The sequence below is a fragment of the Nerophis ophidion genome, linkage group LG16 (genome assembly GCF_033978795.1).
Source record: "Nerophis ophidion isolate RoL-2023_Sa linkage group LG16, RoL_Noph_v1.0, whole genome shotgun sequence".
NCBI classification, from domain to species: Eukaryota; Metazoa; Chordata; class Actinopteri; order Syngnathiformes; family Syngnathidae; genus Nerophis; species Nerophis ophidion.
Genome location: NC_084626.1, coordinates 53,434,093 through 53,447,917, shown reverse-complemented (window position 1 = coordinate 53,447,917; position 13,825 = coordinate 53,434,093). Strand labels below are relative to the sequence as shown.

General features: G+C 38.8%; 2 protein-coding genes across 3 annotated transcripts in view; one reads left to right on the top strand and one right to left on the bottom strand.

Annotated features, from left to right (window-relative positions):
- svbp (small vasohibin binding protein) overlaps positions 1-10,793 on the bottom strand; it is a 263,018-nt gene extending 252,225 nt beyond the window's left edge. The window contains exons 1-2 of the mRNA XM_061875536.1: positions 10,717-10,793; positions 10,576-10,637 (exon numbers count right to left, since the gene is read on the bottom strand). The gene's annotated coding sequence lies outside the window, so the exon portion shown is untranslated. The remainder of the gene's footprint in view (positions 1-10,575; positions 10,638-10,716) is intronic.
- The window catches only part of wnt4 (wingless-type MMTV integration site family, member 4), a 130,122-nt gene that overhangs the window by 55,302 nt on the left and 60,995 nt on the right, over positions 1-13,825 (top strand). The gene's annotated exons all lie outside the window — the stretch shown is intronic.

Below are 13,825 nucleotides of genomic sequence, written 5' to 3'. Positions count from 1 at the left end.
AAATGTATCACTTTATGAGTGGGGAACCTTTCGGATCTCAAATATATTTAGTAGGATTTTATTTAACTTTTTGCTGTGATTACTCAAAAATATTAAATAATTAAAATCCATGGTGTCCTGCTTTATTGATCTTTGAGGGCTTTAATTGCTAAATAAAGGAACTCTCCTGAAGGAATCAATAAAGTACTATCTATCTAAATACTGCATATTTCAGTATTTAGATATACTGAAATATGCAGTATTTATATACTGCATATTAGATATAAAAAAACAAGTTGTCTTTGACAGAAAAGGCATAAAACCTTATTTGTTTTACTTTATATCAACCTCAAATTGATATAGAGATAGACTGTAAGCATTAAATAAAAAAAAATAGTAATTTGACTTATTTTTAACATTTTAGTGACTGAGACCCTCTATGCTGCCCTAAGGATTAAAAAAAAAATCCATATATTTTTTTGGGGTTTGAAAATGACAAATATCAAATTGGCCCCCGCATGCTTACATTTTTCTGTGTGCGGTCCTTTGTGGAAAAAGTTTGGACACCCTTGAGTTAGAACAATACATAATGTTGGATATAGAACAAACAACCCCTTTATTTAATGAACCAAAAATTCTGAACTTTGTCGACATAGATCATTTGCAAACATTTGAAATCATGCACTATAATCTGCACTATAATCTGCTCCCCAAGAATATACAACAATTGTTCTCAACAAAAGAGGAGAAATATCATTTCTTAAAGGAAAATCTAATTGAAAACGTTCTGCACGTCCAACACTTAAGACCTTCAGTATGTGGAATTAAATGATGGAATGGATTAAGCAAAGAAATCAAACAATGTTCTAATATCATCCAATTCAAGACATTTTTCAAAGTTAAAGTGTTTACAAAGTACAAAGAAGAAGAACCATGATAAACATTCTGAATTCATCTCATCCATTTTCCATATATATACATATACACATATATATATACATATACACATATATTATACATATATATATATATATAAAAATATATCCATCCATCCATCAATTTCTACCGTTTATTCCCTTTGGGGTTGCTGGGGGCGCTGGTGCCTATCTCAGCTACAATCGGGCGGAAGGCGGAGTACACCCTGGACAAGTCACCACCTCATCACAGGGCCAACACAGACAGACAACATTCACACTCACATTCACACACTACGTCCAATTTAGTGTTGCCAATGTATTTCATTGATGTCAATTACAATCGTAAATTAAATATGCAGTAAATACAATATAAAACAAGTTATTTATACTGTACTAGAAGACATATATTTGACATTTACTATATTATAAAAATCTATTTCGTATTCACAAAAAAAATATATAAAAATATACATATTTTATGGATTTACGTTAGGTCAGGAAAAAAACACACAGGCTATTTCATCCCGACAAGCCTGTTGCACAGGTTTCCCTGCTCTTCAGTGGATTTATATTTATTTGGAATAAATATAAATAAAGGTGAAAATATTTTATAAAAATAAATATAAATTAGGATTTTATATTTATTTATAATTATATGAATATAAATATAAAGAAAGATAAAAAATATATAAATTATGAATGTATATATATATTTTTTTTAGACTAGAACTGCCAAAAAACATATTTCAAAGCACCTCGATTTTCATTAATCTTTTTTATAAACAATTCTACATTTGTGACGTTTAGCTGGCATGGTGGTGTGGGTTCCTTCTCTCTATTATGCAGTCGGACTTGGACACAGCGAGAAGGTAAGAAATGATGATTTATTTATACTATAAAACAGTCTAAGAACAGAAACACTTGCACAAGGCACGAACAGAACTAGCATGGGAGCTAGAAAGAACTAAAAGCACTAGCATGTGAGCTAGGGAACAAACAAAACAACATAGGGCGGAAGCTAACAAGTACCAGAAATAGTCTTTTTACCACAATTGGGGAAACAGCGTCGTCGCCTGTTGCACGGAACAGAAACTAGAATGTGAGGTCGAATCTACAGAAAAGGCAGGCTTGAATAAGGGGTGTAATTACAAAGCAGGTGCGCGTAAAAAAACAAGAGGCAGGTGACACTAATACGGAAATATGACAACAGAACAAAACAGGAAGTGCCACCAGGAACTAAGGAAGTCAAATACTAACAAGATGAGATACAAAACAGAACCAAAACCAGAATAAAACAGGATCCGAGCAGCGGATCATGACAACATTATTAATATATATTATTTAGAATTAATACAAATATGAACATATAAACACTAAACGTAAATGATTGATTTCAAATTATTTAGGATTGTTTATAATAGAAATAAATGCAAACGTAAATACTGTACTTAAATATTCTGACTTATGATTTCAAAACAAATCATCAATCAAATTGTAGACTGTAAAATTGACAATATACTTTACGGTTAAATTCCGCCGACTGAGTTTTTTACCGTAAAATCAACTCTGGTACTGTTTTTTTTGTATACAGTAAGACACTAAAATATTTTTAAAAGATGAATAAATAAATAAACCAACATTAAAACATTATTTCACAGTAAAACAAAACAAAATAAAACAAAAATTGCCAGCTCTGTTGCTTGAATTTTAGCGCTAAAAACAGTGGTATTGTTTCTCCATTGCATTTATTAAAAATGTTTATATGCTGTAAAAAAAAACACTGTTTTTACTGTAAAATTCTGGTGACTGAGTTGCCAGTTTTTAAAAGTCAAAATATTTTTTACAGCTTATGTAAAATATATAAATATATTGTTCATGTACAGTATATTCATATATTACTCATTGCTCAAAGCGGCCCTCTTAGGGCAACCATAACTGCGATGTGGCCCTCAATAAAAAGCAGTTTGACACCCCCGGTATAAAGTGTGTGCTTGAACTTTGTGAAATATCACAATCAACTTTATTGGAACTTTGTGAAATATCACAATCAACTTTATTGGCCAAGGAAGGAATTTGACTTGGTAGACTGTACTCATTTTATATGTGCTGCTGTGTATTTTATTGTGCACATGTGGGTTGGTTTTTTTCATAAGAGTATAATCCTAATGTTGCCAAACCAACTTTTCCTACCTTTTGGGACCTGCTTTTGTGTATTTGGCCTGAAATGGCAAGGCAGACATATTTATAAAACCATCTTCACTAACTTCATTCATTCCGTTTGGAACTTGCCCCATTTGTGACCTTTTTTCCATATATCTTCATATATGGTAGAAATTTACCCGAAAATGTTTGCGCGAGTCCGCCATTGCAGTCTCTATCTTCTTGTTGTGGGGCAGACTGGCTTGTACATGCACATGCATGCTAAAATACTCCCCTGTTGACATTTCTAATACAAACTAGCATTTAGCTTGAACTTATATCTGTCAGAAGCATAGTGAGGGTGCTTATTGTAGCGTCCCGGAAGAGTTAGTGCTGCAAGGGGTTCTGGGTATTTGTTTTGTTGTGTTACGGTGCGGATTTTCTCCCGAAATGTGTTTGTCATTCTTGTTGGGTGTGGGCTGACAGTGTGGCGCATATTTGTAACAGTGTTAAAGTTGTTTATAAAGCTACCCTCAGTGTGACCTGTGTGGCTGTTGACCAAGTACAGTATGCCTTGCATTCACTAGTGTGTGTGTGTGTGTGTGTGTGTGTGTGTGTGTGTGTGTGTGTGTGTGTGTGTGTGTGTGTGTGTGTGTGTGTGTGTGAAAGCTGCATGTATTACATGACTGGGCCGACACGCTGTTTGTATGGAGGAAAAGCGGACAAATTCACTACAAAGACAAGATTTTGATGTTCAAACTCATAAACTTTTTTTTTTTTTTGCCAACTAATAATTAACTTAGAATTTCCTGGCTGCAACACGTGCCAAAGTAGTTGGGAAAGGGCATGTTCACCACTGTTACATCACCTTTTCTTTTAACAACACTCAATAAACGTTTGGGAACTGAGGAAACTAATTGTTGAAGCTTTGAAAGTGGAATTCTTTCCCATTCTTGTTTTATGTAGAGCTTCAGTCCTTCAACAGCTGTCATATTTTACGCTTCATAATGCGCCAAACATTTTCAATGCGAGACAGGTCTGGACTGCAGGCGGGCCAGGAAGGTACTCGCACTCTTTTTTTACAAAGCCACGCTGTTGTAACACGTGCTGAATGTGACTTGGCATTGTCTTGCTGAAATAAGCAGGGGCGTCCATGAAAAAGACGGCGCTTAGATGGCAGCATATGTTGTTCCAAAACCCGTATGTACCTTTCAGCATTAATGGTGCCTTCACACATGTGTAAGTTACCCATGTCTTGGGCACTAATACACCCCCATACCATCACACATGTGTAAGTTACCCATGCCTTGGGCACTAATACACCCCCATACCATCACACCTGTGTAAGTTACCCATGCCTTGGGCACTAATACACCCCCATACCATCACACATGTGTAAGTTACCCATGTCTTGGGCACTAATACACCCCCATACCATCACACATGTGTAAGTTACCCATGCCTTGGGCACTAATACACCCCCATACCATCACACATGTGTAAGTTACCCATGCCTTGGGCACTAATACACCCCCATACCATCACACATGTGTAAGTTACCCATGCCTTGGGCACTAATACACCCCCATACCATCACACATGTGTAAGTTACCCATGCCTTGGGCACTAATACACCCCCATACCATCACACATGTGTAAGTTACCCATGTCTTGGGCACTAATACACCCCCATACCATCACACATGTGTAAGTTACCCATGCCTTGGGCACTAATACACCCCCATACCATCACACATGTGTAAGTTACCCATGCCTTGGGCACTAATACACCCCCATACCATCACACATGTGTAAGTTACCCATGCCTTGGGCACTAATACACCCCCATACCATCACACATGTGTAAGTTACCCATGCCTTGGGCACTAATACACCCCCATACCATCACACATGTGTAAGTTACCCATGCCTTGGGCACTAATACACCCCCATACCATCACACATGTGTAAGTTACCCATGTCTTGGGCACTAATACACCCCCATACCATCACACATGTGTAAGTTACCCATGCCTTGGGCACTAATACACCCCCATACCTTCACAGATGTGTAAGTTACCCATGTCTTGGGCACTAATACACCCCCATACCATCACACATGTGTAAGTTACCCATGTCTTGTTCACTAATACACCCCCATACCATCACACATGTGTAAGTTACCCATGCCTTGGGCACTAATACACCCCCATACCATCACACATGTGTAAGTTACCCATGCCTTGGGCACTAATACACCCCCATACCATCACACATGTGTAAGTTACCCATGTCTTGTTCACTAATACACCCCCATACCATCACACATGTGTAAGTTACCCATGTCTTGGGCACTAATACACCCCCATACCATCACACATGTGTAAGTTACCCATGTCTTGGGCACTAATACACCCCCATACCATCACACATGTGTAAGTTACCCATGTCTTGGGCACTAATACACCCCCATACCATCACACATGTGTAAGTTACCCATGCCTTGGGCACTAATACACCCCCATACCATCACACATGTGTAAGTTACCCATGCCTTGGGCACTAATACACCCCCATACCATCACACATGTGTAAGTTACCCATGCCTTGGGCACTAATACACCCCCATACCATCACACATGTGTAAGTTACCCATGCCTTGGGCACTAATACACCCCCATACCATCACACATGTGTAAGTTACCCATGCCTTGGGCACTAATACACCCCCATACCATCACACATGTGTAAGTTACCCATGTCTTGGGCACTAATACACCCCCATACCATCACACATGTGTAAGTTACCCATGCCTTGGGCACTAATACACCCCCATACCTTCACAGATGTGTAAGTTACCCATGTCTTGGGCACTAATACACCCCCATACCATCACACATGTGTAAGTTACCCATGTCTTGTTCACTAATACACCCCCATACCATCACACATGTGTAAGTTACCCATGCCTTGGGCACTAATACACCCCCATACCATCACACATGTGTAAGTTACCCATGCCTTGGGCACTAATACACCCCCATACCATCACACATGTGTAAGTTACCCATGTCTTGTTCACTAATACACCCCCATACCATCACACATGTGTAAGTTACCCATGTCTTGGGCACTAATACACCCCCATACCATCACACATGTGTAAGTTACCCATGTCTTGGGCACTAATACACCCCCATACCATCACACATGTGTAAGTTACCCATGTCTTGTTCACTAATACACCCCCATACCATCACACATGTGTAAGTTACCCATGTCTTGGGCACTAATACACCCCCATACCATCACACATGTGTAAGTTACCCATGTCTTGGGCACTAATACACCCCCATACCATCACACATGTGTAAGTTACCCATGCCTGGGGCACTAATACACCCCCATACCATCACACATGTGTAAGTTACCCATGCCTTGGGCACTAATACACCCCCATACCATCACACATGTGTAAGTTACCCATGCCTTGGGCACTAATACACCCCCATACCATCACACATGTGTAAGTTACCCATGCCTTGGGCACTAATACACCCCCATACCATCACACATGCTGGCTTTTACACTTTGCGTCGATAACAGTCTGGATGGTTCGCTTCCCCTTTGGTCCGGATGACACAATGTCAAATATTTCCAAAAACGGTATGGGGACCAAAAAACAGGTCCCCTAGAGACAAACCTTTTTAAATGATTGGCATCTTCAGAATGGATCTGACTAAGTGAAACGTTTGTTATCCTGGCATCGTAAGTGCTGTGGTCCTGTATGACAGTGGTTCTCAAATGGGGGTACACATACCCCTGGGGGTACTTGAAGGTATGCCAAGGGGTACGTGAATTTTTTTTCAAATATTGTAAAAATAGCAGCAATTCAAAAATCTTGTATAAATATATTTATAGAATAGGAGTTTTATTGTCATTATTGCAGTGAACAAGTTCAAAGAACAAGGAAATTGGAGCAGCTCCTCCTAAGGTGCATATACAATATGGTAATATAAATAGTAAAAAAATAAGAGATTTATCTATATATACATACATATATCCACACAGATGAATGTATGAATACATATAACATTATTGCACATTATAGTCCAAAGAAATAAGAAAAAAATGAGAAGACATGACACATGAGGACATGATGGACATATTGTCCTCACTCAGTGTCTGTTTAATGCTACTATGGCTCTCGGGTAAAAGCTGTTTTTTTATCTATTTGTGCCAGCAAATATTGAATAATACTTTGAAAAATATGAATGTAAGTTCATAACTTGTGAAAAAAATACAATGCAATATTCAGTGTTGACAGCTAGATTTTTTGTGGACATGTTCCATAAATATTGATGTTAAAGATTTCTTTTTTTGTGAAGAAATGTTTAGAAGTAAGTTGATGAATCCAGATGGATCTCTATTACAATCCCCAAAGAGGACACTTTAAGTTGATGATTACTTCTATGTGGAGAAATATGCATTTATCATTCAATCACTGTTTATTTTTCAACAAATTTTAGTTATTTTTGTATCTTTTTTCCACAAATAGATCAAGAAAAAACTCTAAATATTTTGCACTGTTATACAATTTAATAAATCAGAAAGTGATGACATAGTGCTGTATTTTACTTCTGTATCTCTTTTTTTCAACCAAACATGCTTTGCTGTGATTAGGGGGTACTTGAATTAAAAACATGTTGACAGGGGGTACATCACTGAAAAAAGGTTGAGAACCACTGCTGTATGGTATCCATCCTTAGATAAAACTAATATCGTTTTCCAAAAACAAAATCTGGCTTGTGTTCCTTAGAATGCCATTTTCAAACAGCATGATTATAAAACATTATTATTAGAGATCTGATATTATCGGCCAATTAAATGCTTTAAAATGTAATATCAGAAACAGGGATGTCCCGATCCAGGTGTTTGCACTTCCGATCCGATACCGATACTGGCCTATCCGAGCATGTATTAAAGTTTAAAGTTATTTAGCCTACTTAGTTGTCAGATTCATGCTGACAAGGATTTTAGTACTCTTGACAACAACTAGCCAGCTGAATTAGGTGAGTTTGAATAATACACAATAGTTGGTATTCAAGGATAAACACAAAATATCAAAAATTATACATGACAAACAGAAATGGTGTCATTAAACAGTAAAAAAGTGAACAGTATAAAGTGCAAATAATGCTGTAAACATTATCAAAAAAAGCAAAACACACAAACAACCTGAGTGGGATAAAATGTCTATAACTCAGCATCAATACTTGCTCTTGAAGTGTAAACTTGAAAAATATACATATACAGACACACACATATATATATATATATATGTCAGGAAATGTCATGAATACAAAGGACTATGGGTATTAGTTGTGTTACGTTTATGTTGTGTTACTGTGAGGATGTTCTCCCGAAATGTGTTTATCAATGTTGTTGGTTGTGGCTTCACAGCGTGGCGCATATTAGTAAGTGTTAAAGTTGTTTATATCACAACCATTAGTGTACTCTGTGTCACCCTGTATGCCTTGCAGTCGTGTGCGTGTTGCCGTGGAAACCACACACAACATGATGCTGGACTGACAATTAGATCGTGTATGATGTAGAAGGCGACAAAGCCAATGTCTTCATAGCACGCACTAATATTTAATATCTGGGTGACTGCCGGCAGTCATTCTAGAGAATAATAGCGTCTCCTATTGTCTTCTTTGCTTTATGACACGGGTCTTAAATGGCTCTTTGAATGGGAAAGGATACTGATCCCAGAACCATGTATAGCAAATATCTCCGGATGGTTCAACCGCCACCCGCCCGAATCTAATTAAAATCTATTTTTTTGTCACGCGGTTTATCCACGGATGAGACCACAAACCGCGCATCTCTACCATCAAGTATTCATAATAAATATTCAATAAGTTGTAGTTCTTTCCTCAATATTGTACAATATAAATCAATAAACATATCAGAATCACAACATGCAATAAAATGCTAAAATCACCATTAGCAGCATAATTATAAGCTATACAAAGCAGTCAGTGCACTAAATGTGCTTATTATCTAAACACATAAAAGTACATTCAACACACAAATGTGATCATTAGTTGAAGTCATAAAGCTTTTCTATGGACGATTGAGAATATGCCACAAAGATGTTGTAATGAAGAAAGATGAATGTTTAAAGTCCTACTGAAAGCCACTACTAGCGACCACACAGTCTGATAGTTTATATATCAATGATGAAATATTAACATTGCAACACATGACAATACGGCCACTTTACTTTACTAAATTGCAATTTTAAATTTCTTGGGAGTTTCGTCTTGGAAACGTCGTGGAATGATGACGTGTACGCAAGACATCACGTGTTTTTAGGAAGTATGAGCGCTGCACACACACACAGCTAAAAGTCGTCTGCTTTAACGGCATAATTATACACTTTTTTGGACATCTGTGTTGCTGAATCTTTTGCAAATTGTTCAATTAATATTGGAGAAGTCACAGTACAAAGATGGAGTTGGGAAGCTTTAGCCTTTAGCCACACAAACACACGGTGATTCCTCGTTTAAAATTCCTGGAGGTGAAGCTTTACTATGGATCAGAGCGGTTAAGCGAACATGGATCCCGACCACATGTCAACCAGTGAGAAAATTGTGGTTAAAAAGTCAGTTCTTACCGGAGAAAAGCGGAGCTTGTGCCGTCCATAAAGCTGCCGTCGACTCGCCTGAGACACTGTGCACCCGTGGAGACACCCTTCCGACTATCAGGTAATATTAAACTCACTAAGACACTAGCAACACATAGAAAGATAAGGGATTTCCCAGAATTAACCTACTAAATGTGTCTTAAAAACATCGGTATCCGTCCCAATGCAATTGCGTTTTTTTTTGTTTTTTCTAGTCTGTCGCTATCGATATCCTCAAACACGAATCTTTCATCCTCGCTCAAATTAATGGGGAAATTGTCGTTTTCTTGGTCCGAATAGTGAAGTGAATTATATTTATATAGCGCTTTTTCTCAAGTGACTCAAAGCGCTTTACATAGTGACACCCAATATCTAAGTTACATTTAAAGCAGTGTGGGTGGCACTGGGAGCAGGTGGGTAAAGTGTCTTGCCCAAGGACACAACGGCAGTGACTAGGATGGCAGAAGCGGGAATCGAACCTGCAACCCCCAAGTTGCTGGCACGGCCACTCTACCAACCGAGCTACGCCGCCCCAATCGCACTCACAACAAGTGAATAGCACTTTTTGTTGGAGGCTGCCATTAAAATCAATGTGAATATGTCAGGGAAAGGTGGCAACAAGTGACGTCATCGTCTGCTACTTCCGGTACATGCAAGGCTTTTCTCTTAGCACCGAAAGTTGCCAACTTTATGGTGGATGTTCTCTACTAAATCCTTTCAGCAAAAATATGGCAATATGGTGAAATGATGAAGTATGACACATAGAATGGAGCTGCTATCCCCGTTTAAATAAGAACATCTCATTTCAGTAGGCCTTTAAAGTGCTATTGTCATAAATATGGACTCACCAACTCAGCTTCTACAGTCAAACACAGCTTCATGACAAAGAATCCAGCACTGGAAGTCAGCTCTATAAAGTTGAGAAAATAGGCATGTAGTTTAAAATCCGTCAGTCAATATTTCAGGTGAAAAGAAGGTTTAAAAGCTACCTCGAGCAGAAATGCAATTGATCTTCTCTTATGTCCTGTCACCTGGTTCTTCTTCTTCTTCTTTTGTTTTTATGGCGGTTGGCAAGCAGCCTTCTGGTGTGCACTAGCGCCACCTGCTGTAATGGAGTGTGGACCGAGGTGGATCCCTACTCTATATTCTTTTATTTAACCCAGTGTTTTTTAAATATGTATATTACTTTGTATCCTATGTTTTCTGAATGCAATCCTAATATACTTCCCACTTCCAACCTAATATTTTCTTTTGCTAACTTATTTTCCAGTATTTCTCTTTCTCTATTGTATTTCCTACATTGTTGTCTCCTGGTTACTTCCTGCTATCGGCTTGTCAGCACCACTTATTGGACCGCGGCGGTCACATGACTAGGAAGTGCACAAAGAGGAAATAGAAAGGCAAGAGCCTAATAGTCTCCGCAAATGTATTTGACACCTGCGTGACACTGTGCCATGTTGGCATTTCTTTCCATAATTTCCGTTTCCATATGAGTTGGGAAATTGTGTTAGATGTAAATATAAACAGAATACAATGATTTGCAAATCCTTTTCAAGCCATATTCAGTTGAATATGCTACAAAGACAACATATTTCATGTTCAAACTCATAAACATTTTTTTCTTTTTGCAAATAATCATTAACTTTAGAATTTGATACCAGCAACACGTGACAAAGATGTTGGGAAAGGTGGCAATAAATACTGATAAAGTTGAGGAATGCTCATCAAACACTTATATGGAACATCCCACAGGTGTGCAGGCTAATTGGCAACAGGTGGGTGCCATGATTGGCTATAAAAGCAGCTTCCATGAAATGCTAAGTAATTCACAAACAAGGATGGGGTGAGGATCACCACTTTGCAAGCAAATTGTCGAACAGTTTTAGAACAACATTTCTCAACGAGCTATTGCAAGGAATTTAGGGATTTTACCATCTACGGTCTGTAAAATCATCAGAAGGTTCAGAGAATCTGGAGAAATCACTGCACATAAGCGATGATATTACGGACTTTTGATCCCTCAGGCGGTACTGCATCAAAACCCGACATCACTGTGTAAAGGATATCACCACATGAGCTCAGGAACACTTCAGAAAACCACTGTCAGTAACTACAGTTAGTCGCTACATCTGTAAGTGCAAGTTAAAACTCTACTATGCAAAGCCAAACCCATTTATCAACAACACCCTGAAACGCCGCTGGCTTCACGGGACCCAAGCTCATCTAAGATGGACTGATGCAAATTGGAAAGGTGTTCTAAGGGCTGACGAGTCCACATTTCAAGTTATATTTGGTAAACAGAGGACGTGGTGTCCTCCAGAACAAAGAGGAAATTAACCATTCGGATTGTTATAGACGCAAAGTTGAAAAGCCAGCATGTGTGATGGTATGGGGGTGTATTAGTGCCCAAGGCATGGGTAACTTACACATGTGTGATGGTATGGGGGTGTATTAGTGCCCAAGGCATGGGTAACTTACACATGTGTGATGGTATGGGGGTGTATTAGTGCCCAAGGCATGGGTAACTTACACATGTGTGATGGTATGGGGGTGTATTAGTGCCCAAGGCATGGGTAACTTACACATGTGTGATGGTATGGGGGTGTATTTGTGCCCAAGGCATGGGTAACTTACACATGTGTGATGGTATGGGGGTGTATTAGTGCCCAAGACATGGGTAACTTACACATGTGTGATGGTATGGGGGTGTATTAGTGCCCAAGACATGGGTAACTTACACATGTGTGATGGTATGGGGGTGTATTAGTGCCCAAGACATGGGTAACTTACACATGTGTGATGGTATGGGGGTGTATTAGTGCCCAAGACATGGGTAACTTACACATGTGTGATGGTATGGGGGTGTATTAGTGCCCAAGACATGGGTAACTTACACGTGTGATGGTATGGGGGTGTATTAGTGCCCAAGACATGGGTAACTTACACATGTGTGATGGTATGGGGGTGTATTAGTGCCCAAGGCATGGGTAACTTACACATGTGTGATGGTATGGGGGTGTATTAGTGCCCAAGACATGGGTAACTTACACATGTGTGATGGTATGGGGGTGTATTAGTGCCCAAGACATGGGTAACTTACACATCTGTGAAGGCACCATTAATGCTGAAAGGTCCATACAGGTTTTGGAACAACATATGCTGTCATCCAAGCAACATTATCATGGACGCCCCTGCTTATTTCAGCAAGACAATGCCAAGCCACGTGTTACAACAGCGTGGCTTCGTAGTAAAAGAGTGCGGGTACTTTCCTGGCCCGCCTGCAGTCCAGACCTGTCTCCCATGGAAAATGTGTGGCGCAATATGAAGCGTAAAATAGGACAGCGGAGACCCCGGACTGTTGAAGGACTGAAGCTCTACATAAAACAAGAATGGGAAAGAATTCCACTTTCAAAGCTTCAACAATTAGTTTCCTCAGTTCCCAAACGTTTATTGAGTGTTGTTAAAAGAAAAGGTGATGTAACACAGTGGTGAACATGCCCTTTCCCAACTACTTTGGCACGTGTTGCAGCCATGAAATTCTAAAGTTAATGATTATTTGCAAAAAAAAATAAAGTTTATGAGTTTGAACATCAAATATTTTGTCTTTGTAGCATATTCAACTGAATATGGCTTGAAAAGGATTTGCAAATCATTGTATTCTGTTTATATTTACATCCAACACAATTTCCCAACTCATATGGAAACGGGGTTTGTATTTTGGAAAACCTTGTTACATTATTTATTGCATCCAGTGGGGCATCACAACAAAATGAGGCATAACAATGTGTTCATTCCACAACTGTATCGGTATCGGTTGATATCAGTAGCGGTGATTAAGAGTTAGACAATATCGGAATATCGGATATCGGCAAAAAAAGCCATTAACGGACATTTCTATATATGCCCAATTATGGCACACACCTGTTCCCAACTAGCATGCTTCAAATAAGTGTTTGATGAGCATTCCTCAAAATTTTTAGTCTTTTTTTTTATCGGGCATCTCTAATTATTACCTTTAAAGTATGATTCACATTCAGTAGTTGGAGTTGCAGACGACTGCTAAATAGCAGTTTTCAGTAGTGAAGTGAAGTGAATTAT